General features: G+C 40.2%; 1 pseudogene; it reads left to right on the forward strand.

The window, feature by feature from the left end:
• Nucleotides 1–416: 416 nt before the first annotated feature.
• Nucleotides 417–17,910, forward strand: LOC147171789 (uncharacterized; annotated as a pseudogene).
• Nucleotides 17,911–17,912: the final 2 nt, after the last annotated feature.

Raw genomic sequence — 17,912 nt, forward strand, 5'->3', positions numbered from 1 at the left:
CATCTGGTGGCGAAACTGCTTAAGGAAGTGGAGGATGCAGCGCCTGTGGGTGATTGAACCATCAGAGTCAGAGTGGTGCAGCTCAGTGGTCATTGTGGTGAAGAAAGACGGCTCACTTAGACCCTCAAAGCCAGCCTGTGTTCCTCTCAGGTGCTGAGGAGTCCTGATTTTGACCAGTGGTTCCTGGTGCAGACTGACGTCTGGGACTGGGAGCGGTCCTGGCTCAAGGTGCTCCGGGGGAGGAACAACCAGTGATGTACCTGAGCTGCAAGCTGCTGCCACATTAAACCAGGTACTCCACTGTGGAGAAGGAGGGTCTGGTCATCAAATGGGCTCTGGAGAGCCTGAGATACTACCTGCTGGGGAGAGAGTTCGACTTGGAGATTGATCATCGGGCTATGACGTAGATTAACTCCATGAAGGATCACAACAGCCGTCTCACCCGCTGGTACCTTTTCCTGCAGCCGTTCTGGTTCCAGATCCGACATCGTTCTGGCAAGACCAACGTTGTGGCCGATTACCTGTCAAGATTGCCGCACATCGTCAACCTCGTGGAGGAGGGGGATAATGTGACAGAGTGCCTCTGACTGTCCGCCACTCTCGGCGGGGGCACGCTGGTCTGGCTGAGAGGAGCAGCCCACGTGATGTGATCTGCTCGATCCTGCTGGCAGCAACTGGGTTCCTGACTATAAAAACACAACCATTAATTACAAATTGCCAAATACAGAAACAGCAATATACATTATCGCGATGTGGTGGCTCTCGCTACCAGGCAGAATTAAGTAACCAGATTTAGATTAAAAGATTCTATATACGTAGACCATGTTTGTATAAATTTTGATATTTGGTTTTTATTCGAAGCAGAGATTTTTTCCATTAAAATGTGATTCATGAGGTTAGACCATTGGTCGATATTCAGAGTTTGTTTATTGTTCCAGTTAACAAGAATTTATTTTTTAGCGATAGTAAGGGATACAAGTGTAGATTGAAATTGTTTACGTGGTAAGTCAGTTGTTTTAGGTCACCTAGCAAACACAAGTTTGGAGATAAAGGTATCCTACAGTCCAAGATAGCGGAAAGTTTTTCTAAGACAGAAATACATAACCATAAAGCATGAAAATAAGTTTCTGCAGTGTTTTGTAAACACAGACAGAGTCCCATTTTCTTCATCATATATTGAGTAATATATGTTCTATGAATAATTTTATATTGGATAAGATGTAAATGTGTGTGTTTTGTCATTTTAAATACGTTTTTACAAACCTGAATTCAAAAGTCAAATTCCGGAGCTATAGACAAGTTTGTCTCCCATTGTGTGAGTGTTAAAATGCCATGTCGGGGGTGGTTTTAAGGTATAATCAACTTGTTGGGAGGGAGACTGGTGCATGGTCGTCTTAACTGATGTTGACAGCACGTGATTTTTGTTTCTTATATGCAATGTATGTGCATTATTTTGTACTGTGTATTTTAAGCTATTTTGTATAATATTTTATATTTTTGCAGTTGATAATATTGTTTATTAATTTCTCATGTGTTCTCTCTAATATGTTTTTTGTCTAATTTGTATTTTCTGCACATTTTTTTGAATAATTATTTGTTGCAATTTTATATTTACAAATATCTAATTGTATTTTTCTCACTTTCTTTTGATCAAACTTTTTGCACCATAGCTAGCTAATATGTTTGACAAAACACACAAAGCAGTTTTGCTTTGACTCTCGTTAGATATATTATTATTATTATTGTTGTTGTTATTATATTTGTCGTTATTGTTATTATTGTGAATGCGTATCAAAGTTTTTAGGGTTAGATCCAGTTTCACCTTGCTTTCAATGTGTCCAGTTACAAGGTAGGGAAAAAACATCTTGTTGGATTCTCTGTGTTCATACCCTGCCAAACGAATTATTAATGAATTAAATAAATGTTAATTCATTCATTCCGGTGGGCGTCCTGGCGCCTCGGGCGGGCCCCAGTATCCGGGGGGGGTCTGGGGGATTGGGGACCTGGGGGCGGCTGGGGCTGGGTTGGGGTGGATGGGGGGCGGGGGGGTCGTTGGGGGTGCGGGGGTTGGGGGCCGGTGGGGTGCCTGGCGGGCCTGCAGTGCCCCGTCCTGCTGCGTTGGGTCGGGGGCGCGGGCCGTGTTGGGGTGGGGGGTGCTCCTGCTCCTGGGTTTGCTCTCCGGCCGGAGGCCCTGGCGGGGCCCGGGGGTCGTCCTTTGGCGCTGCCGCGGCCTGGGGGGCCCTGAGGTGTTGCGCTTGCTCTATTCTGGCGGGGGTCGACGGCTCCCCTCTTTCGTGGAGATTTTCATGCATGCCAGATCCACCACACCAGCATCTATCGAAACTCAGACACAATCTGCTTCCTCCTCAGGTCATTGAATCGGTGGAGGCTGGTGTCTGTGGATCTCACTCGGCTTCGTCTGTCCTTCCTTCCTTTCCTCAGTCTCTCCTTCGGTCTCTTGAGGTCTCCCTGATTTTTTGGGGGGGATTTGTTGGAATTTAGATGTTTCTGGGGTTGGGGAAGAATTCTGGTGGGTGGCCCGGTGGGTGGTGTCTGGTCGGTGCTGGATTTTACCTTCCTTGGTTTTCTTTGGTCCCCTCGGGTCTCCTGACGGCGGTGTTCGGTTTAGGTGAACGGTATGGGATTTTTTCTAATAGGCTTTTGGTGAGCTAACAAATACACGCACGCACGCACGCACGCAAGCACATACACATACTCACTCACATACAAAAAAAATAATATATATATATATATTAAAAAAAATAAAAAAAAATAAAAAAGCAATGATAATGACATTACCGAATGAACAATACTGAGCTCTTTAAAAAAAAAAAAGAAGAAAAAAAAAAATGTTAAATTTGAATGTGTTCATCGTTAAATTTCTTTCTAGGTTCAGCCTCAATCCAAATACTGTATTTACAAGAAAACTATCAACTACAAGTAGCAGGATGCAAATTAATGTATGCTCACCAAATATGTTCAGCGGTAACAAACATTAGCATTCTGTATACACTGTAACATGGCTTTTCATTCTTTTTTGACAGTCATCAGTGTGAGGATTAAATGTATTTTATGGTATCATTATTCACTGTTCCTCTTAATCAGTTAAATTTAACATTTTATTACTTTTGTCCGTTAAGCCCATGTCTCACTCAGCAACTCAAGCTTGCGACTCACACACAAAAAAAGAATTAATCACATCAGTTCAGCCTACTGGCACAAGTTTTTCAGAGAAAGTAATATACAATATTATCAACTGCAAACATATACAATACATACTGTCAACATCAGTTCAGACAACTGGCTTCTCTCAGATGTTACTCACACTCTCCACACTTCACTGTAACATGAGAAACAATCACTCAATTGATTCTTTAATCTTCACTTCAACCTATAAAATATATGTGCAGCAGAACACAAGAAAAAAAGAATTAATTACTTTGTCAACAATTCAGAATACTGGCTTTTGTCATAACTGTATTGAGAAATACTTACTAGTACTGCATCTTCATACTTCACTGTAACTTTAAAATAACATGTATAACACATGTTGAGGGTCTTCTGCCCAGATTGAGTTATAACTGTTTTAATTTAGTCATAACTGTTTTAATTTCCTTATTTCCTCAGTAAGAGCTTTGTGAGTGTTATCGCAATGTCGTCTTGACTGGGGGATCTCATCTATTTCCACAACAATGTAATTAATTATGTTTTTAAAGTCTTATCGTCATGACTGGGATCTCGTCAATTTGCACAACAATGGGCCATTGTCTGAGGTTGAAGTGTCTGTAATCAATTATGTTATTAAAGTCTTATCGTCATGACTGGGATCTCATCTATTTCCACAACAATGTAATCAATGATGTGTTTAAAGTCTTATCTCATGTCCGGTGAACTCCAGGTGGGCTGTTTGGAGGGGGCGTTGTGGTACCGCCCCTTCAAGATAGTATAAGAATGTTGTGAGTCCGCTGTAACGACACACTTGCGAGAAGCTGCAGCAATGTTCTATAAACTCGCTTGTGTCCGGAATATTCTGTAAAAATAAAACCTTCGAAGGAACTGTTCACCGATCTCCAGCCTATATTCGGATAACCAACATTCTCACTACCCGAAAGAAAACGAACACGCGAAGAAAAAATATTATTTTCTTCAACACACAACACCAAAAAATAATCACATCAGTTCAGCCCACTGGCACAAGTAAGAGTCATCCAAGTTGACCAGATTTATGCAATGTAAGCAGCACTGCTATTTTGTTAGCACCAAAAAGTACACAACATCTTACTGAACTTGCTCCCTCACACATGCGCACAAGCACAGCGTGAGATAAAACAATACCCGAAACATTTGTTTGAGGGTAACTCAAAGTAACACGACAGAAATGCTTTATTTTATATTGCAGTAGCTATCGTTGTTAGCTAGCTATTAGCCAGAGGGGGTGGGGGGAGACAAACTTTTTGATTCCCTCGCTGCTGCGTCGGCTCGAAAACCACGTACGCGACCACAAGAATTAAAAATGTGTTTGTTTGTAGCCCACGGTAAAGCGATAGAAATACTCACTTTTACACTGAACTAGCATACTGTACCTAGTTAGCGAACAGCCACGGTAGTGCTTTGACAAACTTTTTTCAACACACGACACTGCTGCAACTGTGATGGCAGCTGTACCTTGCACTTTTTTATCCCGGGGTATTTGAAACAGATACACAGTACAAATAAATAATTATTTTACTCACCTTTCCATTTGCCGTATAGTTGCCGTATAGATTGTCAAACAGCAAGAAAAAACCCGCTGCCTCCTGACGCGTCTGATGATCATCAGATGTCGTTCGACCCCCGCCCCCCCCCCCCCCCCTCGCGCGCTTGTGTGCGTGTGTGCTGAAATTTAATTTGAAATGTAATTTAATTAAATAGTTTGACGTTTTGAATTAGTTTGATTGTGTTTTGTTTTATCTCAAATCTCTATGGTATGACATAGATTAATGTATTCAAATTATATTTTAAATTGGGTCATTTAATTTTTATTTGACACTCCAATAACATTATATAAGGTTTTACTGCAAAATATCAATAGATCATTATCATCATAATACTGCCATTGAAACAAGATAGCTTGACCATTTCTTTGAGTCATTCATATCATGTCTCAAGACACCTTTAGATGTGCATGTCTTAAGTCAAATGAAATATGTCTTAAGCTGTTTTAAGACATTCAATATCTTCAAGACACAAACATCTCTTTGTTGGGCATCCCATGTGCTGCTCTCTCATGATACCTGCATGCTTCAACCCATCGTAAGATGTGCATGTCTTAAGACAAATGAAATATGTCCTAAGATGTCTTGAAGACATTAAATGTCTTCAAGACACAAAATTCTGTTTGGGAGTCATCCCATGTGCTGCTTCTGTCATGATACCATGTCTCAAGACATCTAAAGATCTGCATGGAAATATGACTTAAGATGTCTTAAGATATTCATTGTCTACAAGACACAAAAATCTGCTTGGGGGGCATGCCATGTGCTGCTCAGTCAAGGAATGGTGTCTTCAAATGTTTGTCTTAAGACGTCATGATGTTCCAAAATGTCTTAAGATGTCTTGATTTTGCTTATTAAGACATCTTAAAACATCTTGAGACACGTTGATGGCTGAGTATGTATTTGTATTTGTTGGGAACAATAGGTTACATTGAGGGAGAAAAAAAAACATTCTGCCTTTAACGAAGAGATACATAGCAAGGCTTAGCCTGCTTTTTGGGATATATATATATATATATATATATATATATATTGAAAACAAATATGGAAATGACTAGTTTTTAAATGTGACTGAAACTAACTTTTGCATTTTGTACCCAATTTTGTAAACCCTGCCCTTGCTAATAGTAATTCAAGCACATTCCAGCACAAATAAGTTAAAAGTGTGATTGCAGTTCATTATTTGAGCTCTTAAAAATATACAAAATTTGTCTTGTAACTTGACTTATTATCTCCTTATTTAAGCTTTATGTTATGTTATGTAAGTTCTTTTAATTTTTGATCATATACAACATAACTATTGACGTTGGTTACTTATTCAAATGTTTAATCTATTTTAGATTGATACATTAATACATATGAAATATACATCTTCATTAAAACACTGTAAACTAAAGTGGGCCGGTCTGAGCCATGAAACTCCAGGGCTAAAAATGAGTCCCAGTCCGGCTCTGGGTCAGAACCCTTGTGCTTTTTTTGGTCACTAAACTCACCCATCCTTGCCTTCTACGATCTTGGTTTGTGCGCATTTATGCTGCATTGCAAAAGGGCATCCCCACAAACCGTTGGAAGTAGAGAATTTTGGAATATGTCGTATACTGATAACTTGAGGTTTACAGGAAGCCAATAGAAAAGGTTTTGCCAGGCTTATTTCAAATGATGTGGGTAGTGAGGTGACACCTTTTCCACACCTCTTTCAAATCCTCATTAAAGCCTTTAAATGTAGTCACAACTATTTGCATAATATAATTTTTCTGTAACTTTGTCACAGCACCATGGCGGAGATGCATACAGTACATCAAGCCAACACTGGAGAGCAGTAGACATCTGTGCCTTTTCTACTGTTTGCACTGATTTGCTTGTAATGTCCTCAGTTCAATCAAAAGGCACAGCATGCGGCACCAGCAATCTGGAATTACAATTTCTCACTGCCAGGTCAAGTATTTAATTTTCTTTACATACATGCCTCACAAGATGAGCTTTTTTTTCCCCAAGGAAATTTGATCATTCTAAAAACGATTTACTGCCTTATTTCCCGTTAGGAGAGACAGTTAGTGAGCTGTTAGCACAATGGCTTAGTGCGCAGGCAGTAAAAGCGATTCCTGCTCTGCTCCCTGCTGATTGGTGTGTCAGTCAACACAGGCCAGATTTGCACTGCCTGCTCAAATCTGATGAGATTTCTCTCACCTATTCATAAGATCTCAGTTGGATTTGAAGCGGCTGGCATAACAAACCTAGTAACACTTGAGCAGGCAGCCTGTGTTCACGCACCAATCAGCGTGGAGCCCAGTTTGGGGCAGCATTCACCACAGACCTGATAGTTTAGGTTTATAGTTTTATTGAACATATAAACATAAAGAAAACACATTACAAGTATAAAATATAAGTTGAAGTAGAAAAGATAAAAAGGAATAGGAAGAAAGAAAATAGTTTTTATGTTCAAAATGGGTAGTTAAAAATGTATCTTGTCCTACCCCTTATTCGTTTTATGTAGATACAATGATAAGGTTAATGTATTTCAATAAAATAAAATGTATAAACCTAGTCATATATACAAGTGCACTTTAACATACGCACATTTGCCAGTGACATATGTACATGAAATTCATAGGCATATACCATAATACATTTACGAATCATATCCTCAAACTCACGTATACAATTTTCATACACTCATACCAATACATCCAAAGAAATTACAGCATATATAAATTTTTAACAGCTTATGTCTGATGTAAGTAATTTTTTTTAACTTTGCTTTTAAACAATTTTTTTAATTCAGCAAGTGACAGATCTTTTTAGGTCAGTTCCAAAATTATTCCATAAATTAACACCTTTTACAGAAACACACCTTTGCTTAATATTTTCTCTATCCCCTTCATCCATGCCTTATTTAGACCTTTATATTTTCTTGTGACCTTTATTAATGGCCAATGTTTATTGTATAGAGAAATTATGGTAAACTGAAATGCACTGTATGCAATATTGGGATCATCAATTGAATAGACCTCAGACCAATTATGTTTTTCTAAATCCAGGCAGCCATGGAAGCGTTGAGTTCTTAGTCTTGTTTCTGATTTGTAAGTTATTGTTGGTTTTATTTTTATTTTTTATCAAAATAGTCTTGGAAGATTGCTAAGACCGGAAGATGATCACTTATATCATTAATAAAAAGTCTGCTTTCTTTTTTATGGTCAATTTTATTTATGAATATGTTATCTATTAGTGTAGCTGTATGAATTGTTATTCTGCTAGGTTTCATAATTACAGGGAATAGATTATTACTATACGTTGTATTTATAAAATCAGTTGTTTTCTGATGCCCATTCCACACATGATTTGCGTTTTTTTTTTTTTTTTTATCATTTGTGTGTAACGAATATTGCCCGTCACCCTAAATTGTTTTCATTTTGATGTGCCTTTTTAAACATTTCCCCCTGGGGAATGTGTGTGCGTGTCTTAACTCTGTGTTTTCAGTTCAAAATGACTCTTTGAGTTTCCCTCCAGCAGGAACTGGACTTCGTTTTATAACCCCCAGGAAACACATACCACAGCTCCGACAGACCTGAAAATCCTGTCTGATAAGCAGTCCCCAGACCATCGTTTATGGTCTGGCCTATCCACAGGAATTAGCCATGTGTTTTTTGGGGGGAAACAATGCCCCTTGGAAGTTGTATAGTAAAACAGTGCCCTCCAGCGGTCACTATCGGTTATCCTCAAGAATCTTGCCGCTCCTAATTAATCTGAAGTCTACATAATTCGGGACATACGTCTATGTACTTGACGGACATCAAGTAACTCCTGTTGTTTATCTTTGTACACAACCAGTATGTCTATCTCAAATGAATGATGTGTGTAATTTCTGTAAGTTTAGCGGATTCAATAACTTTATGATCGCGGTAATGTTTGACATGTGTTCAGAATGATAAATGAAGCATCTGGCTTGTCAATTCTGATCCAAAAATTATCAAATTTTATCCCAAAAGCTTGGTCTCAGTCGACCAAGTCTGCTTCATGCGCTCGGAAGGGGCGTGACCCTCCCGTGGCTACGGCTCCGCCCCCCCTGTGGGCTACGGCCCGGCCCCCCTGCTGACACAGTTTTAAAACAAGCGCACGAAGGAACTTCTCTCTCTTTTCCTGCAACTCTTTCCCGGCAGCTCTTTTCCTCACGCTCTTTTCCTGGAACTCTTTTCCTGAACTCTCCTTCGCCCTATGAACTGCTCAAGGACTCTCCCGTTCCTGCAACTCCTCCACCCTCTCTGCACCTCACGTCTGGCCCCATGAACTTTTCCTGATCATCACGAGAAACGTGGTCGCTGAGGGTGACCACACGGCTTCTTCCTTTGAGCCACAACGCGCATCCAAAAGCGCGCATCAAGCAAGGACTCGCAAACACACTGCACATTTCCAAAACGCACGTGTCTGTTCCAGCCGTGAGGCGCCCCCGCAGCGCTCACACAAGGACCTGCAGACCTCCAGGCCGCGCGTGCATCACCGACCAGCAGCCTCCCGAGCAGCATTCCAGCAGTCAACCGAGAATCGACGCTCGAGTCTCTCTCTCTCTCTCCCGTGCGACTGAAGCAGTCCGTGAGTTGCGCCGGCATTGCAATCTGATCATATACTACTGGTGCAACACTTTTATTCAAACATAAAAGAATTGACAGGTCAAACACTTCCATCTTTATCCCCCATCTACCTTTTTCATCTACCTTCTTTTATCTTAGTTAGTTAGGTTGCAAGTTTTCTTTTTATCTTTGATTCACATTTTTATTCCGTTTCATTAATAGGTTAGTAATTCTCTTATGAAAGCAAAGAACTCCATGATTAACTAAAGTAGCAACTTCAGATTATGAATACTTGATAATCGGATTTTTATCGTTTATTTTGCTCGTACAAGCAAGCAAAGTCAACGTGGTGCCCCCGAGGTTGCTGAGGAAATTACAACTCCCCTCAGTACCGTCTAAATTTCTCATAAGCCATTACGGCAACCCAAATAATCGCTACATGTGTAACTGAGAATGTCAGTTAGTTTTTCATTAAATATGTCAAGACATGATCCTGGTGTCCTATACATACAACTTATAATGACATTTGGTGCATTTTTAATATGTACTTAAATGGTTAAACATTCCATTATGTTGTCAATGGTGGTAGTCAAATGTTCAATTTTACTACTTCTTAGAGCTTTGTCTACATATACTGCGACACCCCCTCCCCTTCTATTTTCCCTATTTGTTCTGATATGGCAATTATTTTGAATTTATTAAATTTATTCTGGTATTCTTTGATTTTTGTAAAATTTCTGTAGAGACTTTTACTATTGAAATGTATAATTGAAAGTGAATTTTCCATTTTTATATTTTTGTTGAATTGATTGTCCATATAATAGTTGCAAGTGAAACTACAGTAATCATTTTTGTAGAAGTGATAGGTCCAAATTATTCTCAGGGTCGAATGTTTTGTAGTGAACGTATTCAAATGTTTTCAAGTCCATATTATTTGTGTTCATCATGTTCATCTTTACTTGTGTTACTGTGCTGCTGTTGATATGTACTTGTGGTGTATTTTTGTCATCATTGACAGTGAGTTTATTGTATTGAATGCCCTGGAGATTGTATATTTTTCATACTTTTGTGGTTTAATTGCCTTTAGTCTTGATATTATTCAAATCAGAGCGACACATGAGGCAGAGCCATGTGTAGCAGGACTTGAAAAGGCTTGTGGCCAGCATCCAGACACAACTTGAGGAGTAAAGGCTGCCACCATGCAGCTACTGTAGCTAGATGTAATGTGAATTGTAACAGTAATATCCCAGTGTTAGGAAATGTTGAATGTTTTAGCATTTTCTTTTTTAAATGCTATTATTGGTGCAACGATTGATTTTAGTAGTTCAGATCGCACACAATCCGCGGATTGGTTGGTGAAAAAAAACAAAAAACCCTACATATTCACATAAAGGCAATATGATCACCCAAGTAACATGAGCATTTTTGGCATTGAAAGGAAGAATCAGCATTGTCTTCCGCGTGTTTGTTTTCTTTCAGGAAGAGAGAATGTTGATTTTCTGAATATATACTGAAGATTGGTGAACAGTTCATTCGAAGGTTTTATTTTACAGAATATTCCGGGCACTTATGAATGACAGACAATGGCTGCTTCTCATCACAAATGCAAATATTTCAGAGGACTTACAACATTCTTATACTATCTTGAAGGGCGGTACCACAATACCCCAGCCCCCCCGGACATGAGATAAGACTTTTAAGGACATCATCCAATACACATTGACTTCAACCACAGACACTGGCCCATTGATGTGGAAATAGAGGAGGCCCCCCAGACATCATTCAAACACTCACCAAGCTCTACTGAGGAAATTAAAACAGTTATGACTAAATCTAAACAGTTATGACTAAACTAAAACAGTTATAACTAAATCTGGGCAGAAGACCCTCAACAGCATCTAGGGTGAAACAAATCCTCAAATTAATTATACAGGATTTTTTCTGCTTCTAGTCCAGACATCGTCATTCAGACATGTCAAGGAACCAGGAAATTTACTAAACATAACGTGCCACCTATGTGAAGGCTGACTTCAAAATAAAAACTGTGGTGGACTTCAAAATAAAGCTGCGGTGTGACAGCTTGCTTGACTTATCTTTTCGAAGTTTCGGATTTCCTTATAGTTTTTATTGACATTGCATGGTTGCGACCAAAATCAAAACTTGCACCATCCCGAAATCATATTCAATTGCTAATTTAGGGCGCTAAGAAACAGCTAGTTAAATACGCCATCACTGTATGACACGGCACAAGTCTACCGACGTTCATGGCTAGCAGATAGCTGTTAGCATTAACAACGGGTGCTCGGCTTGACAGCTGTTGTGTGGATTGCTTTCTTTACTTCTTTTTCAATATTGGTAATTGGACTGCTTTTTGTATAGCGTTTTAACTACACCATATGGTGTCCAAACATACCCAGCCATCAATGTGTCTAGTGTAAGTTGTGTCTTAAGACACATTTCTGAGATGTCTTGAGACGTCTTCTTAATTCAAGACATGTCTATAAGATGTGTCTATAGCAAGGGTGGGCACACTCGGTCCTCGAGGGCCGGAGTCCTGCAGGTTTTGGCTGTTTCCCTTCTCCAACACAGCTGATATATGATCAGCTCATCAGCAAGCTCTGCATTAGCTTGGTAACGATCCTATTGATTGGAATCAGCTGCGTTGCAGCAGGGAAACCTCCAAAACCTGCAGGACGCCGGCCCTTGAGGACCATGTTTGCCCATCACTGGTCTATCGACATGTATTGAGACGTCTTGATAAGTCAAGACGTCTATAAGATGTAACTATAGACTCAAGTCTTAAGATGCCTTAAGATATCTTAAGGTATATTCAGACCCAAAAAGTCCTTTAGTCCGCTTGTTTGGTCTGGACGAAAAGCGGACTTTATTTATTTTTTGTTTGGTGCGGTTCATATTCACACTGTGCTTTCTGCAAGTGGACTATATTGCGTAATCACGATGACCCGCGTGACGATCTGTGCTCCTATTGGACAAAAATGATGATGGCTGAAGGCATAACCGAACCCGGAAATTGAGGAAAACATGAAAGTCCATGTGCTGCATTGCTGCTTTGCTTATTTGTGGCGTTATTAGATGCAAGATATTTGCGAGGGTCAAGAGGAGCTCATTCAATGGAGGTTCTGCGACGCTGTTTCTAATTTGGTAACGCATTGTCGATTGAGTGCAGTAACCGGAGGAGCAGTGCCACGTGCCCCGCCCCCACCACAACATGCTGGCAGCAGCGTGGCTAAACAGAACGCATGATTGTGAACGAATTTATCACAATATTCACTACCGGGCAATGTTTCTCCCATGCAATGCTTGGCTACGGTGGCTAGTTAAGCCCAAAAAGGCGCATATGTCCTGCAGTTGGAGCGGATTAGCCGTGGTTTGTGTTCAGACTGCTAAGCGAACCACACCGAGTCTGTTTGGAAGCGAACCGAGACCACCTAAAAAAGTGAGTCTCGGTCCGCTTGTTTGGTCCACACCAGGATTCGTTTGTGTGTATTCAGACCTGCACATAAGGTCCGGATCAGCGTGGGAAACTAACCCTGGTCCGTTGAAAGCGGACCAAACAGTGCAGGTCTGAATACACCCCTTAAACTGTCTTTCTTGAGATGTCTCAAGATGTCTTGATATGTCTTGAGATGTTTTGGAAATATGAAGATTATCTTAAGATGTCTCCATAAGTCTGACAATTTATTTTATGGAATCACTATTTTACTGTTCCTCTTCATATTTAACATTTTATTACTTTTGTCAGTTAAGCCTGTGTCTCACTGAGCAGCACAGTCTTACGAAGGTACGCGCGTTGCGAGTGAGACACGGCCTTAACTGACAAAATAAAGTGAATAGTGATACCATAAAATACACTGTACCCTCACACTAATGACTAATGTCATAAAATAATAAAAAGCCATGACATATGCAGCATTTAATAATAAAACACAGTATGCACAGAATGATGTTTATTACCGCTGAACATGTTTAGTTTACATACATTAATTTGCACTCTGCTAACTTACTGCTACCTTTAGTTGATAGTTTCTTGTAATTACAGTTCAAAAAACATGTTAGATAAAATGCAAAAATATTAGCTATGATGCAGAAATGTTTGATCAATAGAAACTTGGAGAAATACAAATATTAGAAATTTGTAAATGTAAAAAAACAACTATTCAAAAATACATTAAATGTGTAGAAAATACAAATTAGTCAAAAACGAAGATTTTAGACAAAAAAGATCCTATTAGAGACAACATATGAGAAACTAATATACAATATTATCAACTGCAAAAATATACGATATTACACAAAACAGCTTAAAATACACAGTACAAATTAAATAATACACTTATATTACATAAAATAAACGTTTTGATTCCCTAACCCTGCTGCCTCGGCTCGACAGCCATGTACTTAACCACAATAATTGAAATTTGTTTGTTTATAACCCACAGTAAAGCGATAGAAATACTCAATTTTAGACTCAACTAGCATACTGTGCCTAGTTAGTGAACAGCCACTGTGGTGCTGCCACACTTAAAACAGATACACAGTATGAAGAAATAATTATTTTACTCACTTTCCATTCGCCGTATAGTTGTTGTCTGGACTGCCGAACAGCATGAAAAACAAAAGAAAAAAACGCTGCCTCATTGATGTGTCTGATGATCATCAGATGTCACCTGCTGCTCAGATTTAATTATAACTGTTTGATTTTAGTTATAACTGTTTAGATTTAGTCATAGCTGCTTTAATTTCCTCAGCAAAGCTTGATGAGTGTAATAATGTGACGGAACGTTTGAAGATTCTTCCTTCCTTTTCCCACGTAATAAGCCATCTGTTTCGGGGGAGAAAATGTGTTAAAAAGGATTCCTTTGTAAAGTTGTGTTTGCTTTGGGGGTGCCGGGTTGTCTGGGGCCTACTGTGTTTCCACATCGGTCGGCCATCTGTCGGCGTGCCGGGTTGTCTGGGACCTACTGTATTTCCACATCAATCGGCCATCTGTCCATGTGTATTGAGTACTGTCTGTCTTGCGAGAGGGGCGAGGCTTAAGGGCAGCAAAGGAGGAAGGGGAGGGTTTTTTTGGGGGCCGCTATGCTGAAACTATAAGAACGACTACAAGTGGGAGGGGGGACACTCACAAGGGGAACTACAGCGTTTTGACTGTGACTTGTCTGTGTCCAGAAATTTCTGCAAAATAAATCCTTCGAAGGACCTGTTCACCGATCTCCAGTCTGTATTCAGAAAATCAACATTACGAACACGCGGAAATGTTAAGGATCGTTTTCTAACAGATGGTGACGCCCGATGTTGGCTGCTGGTTGAAGGGTTTATCAACAGACAGAACTTCTGGCGCCAAATTAATTGTACGGTAAGAGGACACTAATCCTCGTAGTGAATTTCTGCCTGTTGTGAACTCTAAAACCTGTTTCCACGTCATCTAAATTGTGACTAAATTGTACATGAGATCTAAGTGAACAGGTATTAATAAAGTATAAAATACAAGTTTGTTTCTTTCCGTTACGGAATCTCAGAAACACGAAGTCCTTGGTTTTGGATTTTACTAAGACATTAAAATATACAAGGTGGTTTTGTTCTATTTTAGAATCCTAGAAACCTAAGTGTTTGTATACGGAAGTAACGTTACGATGAATTATGCGCAACTGAGTGCAGTGGTTTTACTAAATTAAGGATCAAATGTTTTTGTTTGGGAATAGTCAAGCATTCTTGTTACTAAATTGAGGATCGAATGTTTTTGTTTGGGAATAGTCAAGCATTCTTGTTACTAAATTAAGGTTTGAAAGTAACGTTACGATGAATTGTGCGCAACTGAGTGAAGAGACATAAGAGAATAAAGATTGAGGCAGTGGTTTTACTAAATTAAGGATCGAATGTTTTTGTTTGGGAATAGTCAAGCATTCTTGTTACTAAATTGAGGTTCGAGTGTTTTTGTTTGGGAATAGTCAAGCATTCTTGTTACTAAATTGAGGTTTGAGTGTTTTTGTTTGGGAATAGTCAAGCATTCTTGTTACTAAATTAAGGATCGAATGCTTTTGTTTGGGAATGAGTCAAGCATTTTTGAGATGAGAAGTTAAAAGCTCCGGCCACTGCTAAGAAATCAAGGTCCGGACATATTTATTTGAGTAAACCCCAAGGTAGTTTCGTTCCATTATGGAATCTTAAAAATCATAAATCCTTGTTTTACTGAGGAATTCCATGTTTGTTTGTTATTGTTATTTTATTTTTGTGGGGGAATATTGAATAAATACGAGGCCTATTAAACTGCGGTACCACAAGTGAGACGTCACTGGATTAATAGAAATTAATAATAATTGCATATAATAATACATAAGGAAGTAAGTAAATAATATAGAAATGTAGGGTGAATTTGACCGCAATACTGAATGGTTTGACCTACGTGTCCTTCCAAACCATGGTCAGAACTTGTTGAGTGCACAGGTTAAAAATGCGTGTGGAGTATGTGTAGGAATTATGCCTACAAAAAATAGAGATGGAATGAAAGAATTGTTGAATAATTGGATGAGTACTTGTGAGGTGGGATGGTTTCCGTCATTATCAACCGCTGTTTGTTTGGTATCTTTGATGAAAGCGGTAGAGCTAGCTTGTGTGAAGAAAAGACAGTTTTTGGACAAAGAAGTACGAAGGACATATGGGTTGTCTCCAAGAGGGAGAAAAGTCAGGGTAAACTGTAGAAAAGTGGATCAGATGATGGTTAATGCTAGAATGTTGGCTATGGGTAGTTCATTGAAACTTTCTAGGAAGAGTGTGATAGAAGGAGGCAAATTTGAATGTGTTTATGTCGCCAACTGCGCCGCCACCGTATGCTGAGCCGCCCACGGAAAATGTGTTTGAGCCCATTAACCCGTTTACTGATTCCCCATATGAAAATGCTATTCTGATGCTGCAAAATATGCAAGCTCCCCTATTAACTGTGAATGGGGGAAGTCTCAATGTTGACTGGAATGGTGAAAGTTCTGACAGTAACCCTCGGCTGCGAGAATCTGTAGTGCAAGCCGTGGCTGAGGGCTTGGCAGCTGGCGTAACCGCCTCTGTGAGACAATTGGAGGAAAAATTGGACAAAGTGTTGCATATGAATGATGGGCCTCAGGAGAAACTGACCCAAGCCAAAGCTTTCGGCTTGGAACTGACTAGACACTCTGAAGTGTCCCAGCTAATTTGCAGCAAATGGCGTACAATTCTTGCACGCTTTGAAAAAGCTGCAGACAATGAACTAACAGAACAAAACCGTATATTGAAGGCTGAACAAGATGACTTGTTTAGGCAACGAGAGCGGGAAATGACTAATGAAACTTCTAGTGCATTGGCGAACAGCTATCGCATTGCAGATATTCAAAATCAGCTGGCCGACCTAAAATTTGCAGTTAGGACAGCTTCAGGGACACGCCCTGAATCTGCATTTGACCACACTCACGACATTAGCATGACCGGACGTCTCTCAGACAGTACTCCTCAAAAAACAGTGACGCGTTCTCAGACAATTTTTCAAGCCCCAATGCTGGCAAAAGTTGACCCCGCTACAGGAAATTCTGCCATGGTTTATAAACCTTACTTGCCCTCTGACTTGAGTGTGTTGTTGCAGAAACTTCCCCCAATGCAGGTGGGGGGTGAGAATTGGTTGAGATCTGTTCAAAGGGCGGTTACAGGACAGATTTTAACCGCGGGGGATGTGTGCGCGCTCTTGACGCAGGCGTGCCCTCTTTCTCAACTAGAAGTGTTGATGAATAATTCAGGGCTGTCCTCTTTAATGGATGGTGAGGCTCTCTCACGTGATAATTACCTGACACTGTTTTCAGTGCTTGGCTCACTGTTTCCAATTCCTGAGGTTGTCATTTCAGACTTGATATTCGCTCCAAAAGCTGATGAGGAGGCTGCGGCATTCATTTACCGTGCCCTTGTAGAATATTCTTTGAACACTGGACACTTGCCGACTGACTCTGTACTATATTCGCAAGTTTTTAAAGCAGAGGTGCTGAAAGGTGTCCCTAAGTCTGTTGTGCAGGCCATGGAAGTGAATCCTGATCTTCCTGGTGCAGACCACACCAGATGGCTATCTCATCTGAAACACCACCTGAGGAGGTATGCTAAGGATATAGAGTCAAAAACTGAAAAACATAGGAATACTGAATTACAATTAGCAATTATGCAATTACAAACTTTGAAGAAAAAAGAGGAAAATATTGCTCCCCCGGCTTCTACTGTTGACTCATCACCAACTGTTATGCCTGAGTGTATTATGTATCAGTCAGGTCCATTCATGGGCCGAAACCAGTGCTACAACTGTGGCCGCGCTGGACACTGGGCTCGTGACTGTCGTCAACGCCCACAAGGCTGGAGAGGCAGATGAGGCAGGCGTCAACAAGGAGGGCGCGGCTGCAACGTGAGTCACAGAACGCTGTGACGTGAGTCACAGAACGCCCCACCCCACCTAACTCCACCCCAGCAGCAGTATCCGCCTGTGCCAAACCAGCAGTTCCTGCCGCCACCTGGTGGACAATTTCCGCAATGATGGGGCCCTGAATTCACATGCCAAGGTCTGCAGGAACCT

Source organism: Leptonotus elevatus, chromosome 6, assembly GCF_054856555.1.
Source record: "Leptonotus elevatus isolate MCC_2025b chromosome 6, RoL_Lele_1.0, whole genome shotgun sequence".
Lineage (NCBI taxonomy): Eukaryota > Metazoa > Chordata > Actinopteri > Syngnathiformes > Syngnathidae > Leptonotus > Leptonotus elevatus.